Below are 5,838 nucleotides of genomic sequence, written 5' to 3' on the forward strand. Positions count from 1 at the left end.
GAAGATCCTTGAGCCTTAAACACAAGGTAGTCCTCATTCAATTGAAGGACTAACTCTCCTCTGTCCACATCAATCATAGCTCTTGCTGTGGCCAGGAAGGGTCTTCCAAGGATAATGGATTCATACTTATCCTTTTCAGTGTCTAGGATTATGAAGTCAGCAGGGATGTACAGGCCTTCAACCTTTACAAAGTCATCCTCTACAAGTCCATAAGCCTGTTTCATTGATTTGTCTATCATCTGTAGTGAGATTCTTGCAGCTTATACCTCAAAGATCCCTAGTTTCTCCATTACAGAGAGTGGCATGAGATTTATTCCTGACCCTAGGTCACATAGAGACTTCTCAAAGATCATGGTGCCTATGATACAGGGTATTAAGAACTTTCCGGAATCTGGTTTCTTTTGAGGTAATTTTAGTTGAACCAAGGCATTCAGTTCATTAATGACCAATGGGGGTTCATCCTCCCAAGTCTCATTACCAAATAATTTGGCATACAACTTCATGATTGCTCCTAGATACTGAGCAACTTGCTCTTCAACAATATCTTCATCTTCTTCAGAGGAAGAATACTCATCAGAGCCCAAGAATGGCAACCGTAAGTTCAGTGAAATCTCTATGGTCTCTATATGAGCCTCAGATTCCTTTGGTTCCTCATTAGGAAACTCCTTAGTGGTCAGTGAATGTCCATTGAGGTCTTCCTCACTGGAAATCACTGCCTCTTCCTCCTCTATAGGTTCGGCCACTTTGGGTATATTGATGGCCTTGCACTCTCTCTTTGGATTCTTTTCTATATTGCTTGGGAGAGTACTAGGAGGGATTTCAGTAACCTTTTTACTCAGTTGACCCACTTGTGCCTCCAAATTTCTGATGGAGGACCTTGTTTCAGTCATGAAACTGAGAATGGTCTTAGATAGATCAGAGACTATGGTTGCTAAGTCAGAAAGGCTCTGCTTAGAATTCTTTGTCTGTTGCTCAGAAGATGATGGAAAAGGCTTGCTATTGCCAAACCTATTTCTCCTACCAATATTATTATTGAAGCCTTGTTGAGGCTTCTATTGATCCTTCCATGAGAAATTTGGATGATTTCTCCATGAAGGATTATAGATGTTTCCATAGGATTCTCCCATGTAATTCACCTCTTCCATTGCAGGATTCTCAGGGTCATAAGCTTCTCCTATAGAGGAGGCTTCTTTAGTACTGCCTGATGCAGCTTGCATTCCAGTCAGATTCTGAGAAATTATATTGACTTGCTGAGTCAATATTTTATTCTGGGCCAAGATGGCATTCAGAGTATCAATCTCAAGAACTCGTTTCTTCTGAGTAATCCCATTGTTCATAGGATTTCTTTTAGAAGTTTACATGAAATGGTTATTTGCAACCATTTCAATGAGTTCCTGGGCTTCTGCAGGGGTTTTCTTCAGATGAAGAGATCCACCAGCAGAATGGTCCAATGACATCTTGGATAATTCAGACAGACCATCATAGAATATACATAAGATGCTCCATTCTGAAAGCATGTCAGAAGGACACCTTCTGATCAATTGCTTGTATCTTTCCCAAGCTTCATAGAGGGATTCACCTTCCTTCTGTCTGAAGGTTTGGACTTTCACTCTAAGCTTGCTCAACTTTTGAGGTGGAAAGAATTTGGCCAAGAAAGCATTGACCAACTTTTCCCAAGAGTTCAGGCTTTCTTTAGGTTGTGAGTCTAACCATATCCTAGCTTTGTCTCTTACAGCAAAGGGGAAAAGCATAAGTCTGTAGACCTCGGGATTAACCCCATTGGTCTTAACAGTGTCACAAATTTGCAAGAATTCAGCTAAGAACTAATAAGGATCTTCCAATGGAAGTCCATGAAACTTGCAATTCTGCTACATTAGAGAAACTAATTGAAGCTTAAGCTCAAAGTTGTTTGCTCCAATGGTAGGAATTGAGATGCTTCTTCCTTAGAAGATAGAAGTTGGTGCAGTAAAGTCACCAAATATCTTCCTTGCATCTCCACCATTGTTGTTGTTTTCGGCTGCCATGTCTTCTTTTTTTTGAAAATTTCTGTAAGGTCCTCTCTAGAGTGTTGTGCTTTAGCTTCTCTTAGCTTTCGCTTCAGAGTCCTTTCAGGCTCAGGATCAATTTCAACAAGAATGTCTTTATCCCTGTTTCTGCTCAGATGAAAAAGAAGAGAATAGAAAAGAAGAGGAATCCTCTATGTCACAGTATAGAGATTCCTTTATGTGAGTAGAAGAATGAGGTAGAGGGAGAATAAGAAGAATTGGAACATAGAGGGAGGGAGAGGGTTCGAATTATGAGTAGAAGAGAAGTGTTAGTAAATAAATAAAATAAATAGAAAGAGATGAGAGAGTTATTCGAATTTTAATTAAAAGAAAAGAAAAATATTTTTGTTTTTATTTTAATTATGAGTTGGAATTCGAATTTAGGAAAAGAAATAAAATAAAATTAGAATTTAAAACAATTAGTTAATTAAAAAAAATTTTGAAAAATTGGTTAGGGGTTTTCGAAAATTAGAGAGAGAGAAAAGTAGTTAAGTGGTTTTGAAAAAGATAAGAAATAGTAAACTTTTTTTTTAAAAAAACAAACAAGTCAAGTGGTTTATTGAAAAAGATTTGAAAATTAATTTTGAAAAGATAAGAAATTAGAAAAAGATTTTGAAATTAAATTTTGAAAAAGATATGATTGAAATTTATTTTGAAAAAGATTTGAAGAAGAAATTAAAAAGATTTTATTTTTAAAATTAAAGTTGATGACTTGACTAACAAGAAACTAAAAGATATGATTCTAGAATTTAAAGATTGAACTTTTCTTAAAAGGAAAGTAACAAACTTGAAATTTTTGAATCAAAACATTAAAAGTTAGTAATGATTTCGAAAATTATGAAATAAAATTAAGAGAAAGATTTTGAAAATTTATTTAAAAAATTTCGAAAATATTAAGAAAAAAAATGAAAAAGATTTGATTTTTGAAAAAGATTTGAAAAGATAAAATTTTTAAATTGAAAATTTGACTTGACTAACAAAAAACAACTAAATTTTAAAAATCTTTGACTGAGTCAACCCAAAATTTTGAAATTTATGAGTAAAATAAGGAAAGATATTATTTTTGATTTTTTTGAATTAATGAAGAAATATTATTTTGTTGTTTTTCTCTTTCTTCGTTAAACAACAAAATGAAACAAAACATAAAAATTTAAGATCAAAATAATTAATGCATGCAAGAACACTTTGAATGTCAAAATGAACACAAAGAACACTTTGAAGATCAAGATGAACATCAAGAACATATTTTTAAAAATTTTTAAGAAAAGAAACACATGCAAGACACCAAACTTAGAAATTTTTAATGTTTGGACACTAATAATTCGAAAATGCATATGAAAAATAACATAAAACACAAAACAAGAAAATCACAAGATTAAACAAAGAAAATCATCAAGAACAACTCGAAGATCAAAGAAGAACACAATGCATGTATTTTCGAAAATTTAAGAAAAATTAAAACATGCAATTGACATCAAACTTAAAAGTTGACAAAAGACTCAAACAAGAAACATAAAATTTTTTTGGTTTTATGATTTTATTAAATTTTTTTGTATTTTTTTCGAAATTATTTTGGAAAAAGAAAATAAAGAGATTCAAAATTTTTAATAAGAATTCCAAGATTCGTGCAATGTTAGTCTAAAGCTTCGGTCCAACAGAATTAGACATGGCCAAGTGGCCAGCCAAGCTTTAGCATATCAATTACAAACATGTCCTTTCTACAATGGAAAGTGGAAACCTCGGTCCAAAAGATTAGACATGGCTTAATAGCCAGCCAGGCTTCAACATATCTCATGAAAATCTAGAATTCGTTCTTAAAAACTCTGAAGAACATTTTTTTTTTGAATTTTTCAAAAATAAAATAAAAAAATAAAAAGCTTAAACATAAAATAAAATTACCTAATCTAAGCAACAAGATGAACCGTCAGTTGTCCAAACTCGAACAATCCCCGGCAACGGGGTCAAAAACTTGGTGCACGAAATTGTGATTCACAATTTTTACAACTCCGTACAACTAACCAGCAAGTGCACTGGGTCGTCCAAGTAATACTTTACGTGAGTAAAGGTCGATCCCACGGAGATTGTCGGCTTGAAGCAAGCTATGGTCATCTTGTAAATCTTAGTCAGGTGGATTCAAATGGTTATGAGGTTTTGATAATTAAAAGATAAATAAAACATAAAATAAAATTAGATACTTATGTAATTCATTGGTGGGAATTTCAGATAAGCGTTTGGAGATGCTTTGTTGCTTCTGAACCTCTGCTTTCCTATTGTCTTCTTCCAATCATGCGTGCTCCCTTCCATGGAAAGCTGTATGATCCTCTCGGATGAAAAATACCAGGTATGATCTCTCCACGGCTAATCAACTGTTGGATTTCTCGTCTCGGATGAAAAATACCAGGCACAGCTACCGCACGGCTAATCATCTGTCGGTTGCCGCTAGCGTTGGAATAGGATCTTTATCCTTTTGCACACTGTCACTGCACTCAACATTCTCAAATTTAAAGCTCGTCACAGTCATCCCTTCCCAGATCCTACGCGGAATACCACAGACAAGGTTTAGACTTTTCGGATCTCAGGAATGCTGCCAATGGTTCTAGCCTATACCACAAAGGTTCTAATCTCAGATTCAGATGCTCTGTTTTCAGGAGAGACAATGCAAATCGTGGATCAGAGACCCAAGAGAATATACTCTGGCTGTCGTCTAATGACTACATTGAACATCATATAGACCGCTTGTGGTTGTCAGGCACGCGGATCTTGGCTAAGCGAGTAACGAAGATAGTGGGTGATTGTCACGGATCACCCCTTCATTCTGACTTAACTGAATTAAGTACAAGAGTATATCTTGGATAAGAAGTAGGCGTGAATTGAAAGAAAAATAATAGTACTTGCATTAATTCATGAAGAACAGCAGAGCTCCGCACCTTAATCTATGAGGTGTAGAAACTCCACCGTAGAAAATACATAAGTGAAAAGAGGTCTAGGCATGGCCGTGAGGCCAGCCTCCAAACATGAACAATGGCATAAGCTAAAGTATGATGGTCTGTGAATACAATAGTAAAAAATGCTAGTTATACTAAACTAGTTACTAGGGATTACAGAAAATAAGTAACTAAGTGCAGATAGTGCATAAATCCTCATCCGGGGCCCACTTGGTGTGTTCTTGGGCTGAGCATTGAAGCTTTCACGTGCATAGGCCATTCTTGAAGTTAAACGCCAGCTTGGGTGCCAGTTTGGGCGTTTAACTCCAGTTCTTGTGCCAGTTTTGGCGTTTTACTCCAGAAAAGGGTCTTAGGTGGGCGTTGAACGCTGGTTTAGGCCATTAAATCTCGGGAAAAGTATGAACTATTATACATTGCTGGAAATCCCAAGATGTCTACTTTCCAATGCAATTGAGAGCCCGCCAATTGAGCTTCTATAGCTCCAGAAAATTCACTTCGAGTGCAGGAGGGTCAGAATCCAACAACATCTGCAATCCTTTTTCAGCCTCTGAATCAGATTTTTGCTCAGGTCCCTCAATTTCAGCCCGAAAATACCTGAAATTACAAAAATACACAAACTCATAGTAAAGTCCAAAAATATGATTTTTGCATAAAAACTAATAAAAATATAATAAAAAGTAACTAAAACATACTAAAAACTATGTAAAAACAATGCCAAAAAGTGTATAAATTATCCGCTCATCGTGGAACATGATTTTTGAGCTAAGAACACACAACCAAGTGAGTTTTGATCCTAATTATGTGGTTACATCGTATAACCACTATTTTCATTCTTGTGTGCATTATTC

The 5,838-nt window shown here is 35.3% G+C and overlaps 1 non-coding gene across 1 annotated transcript; it reads left to right on the forward strand.

Annotated features, from left to right (window-relative positions):
- The first annotated feature begins 1,511 nt into the window (after nucleotides 1-1,511).
- LOC112788108 (small nucleolar RNA R71) lies at nucleotides 1,512-1,619 on the forward strand. The gene has a single exon (XR_003195487.1). It is a non-coding gene; the product is annotated as a small nucleolar RNA R71 (small nucleolar RNA).
- The last annotated feature ends 4,219 nt before the right edge of the window (nucleotides 1,620-5,838 follow it).

The sequence above is a fragment of the Arachis hypogaea genome, chromosome 20, assembly GCF_003086295.3.
Source record: "Arachis hypogaea cultivar Tifrunner chromosome 20, arahy.Tifrunner.gnm2.J5K5, whole genome shotgun sequence".
Classification (NCBI taxonomy): domain Eukaryota; kingdom Viridiplantae; phylum Streptophyta; class Magnoliopsida; order Fabales; family Fabaceae; genus Arachis; species Arachis hypogaea.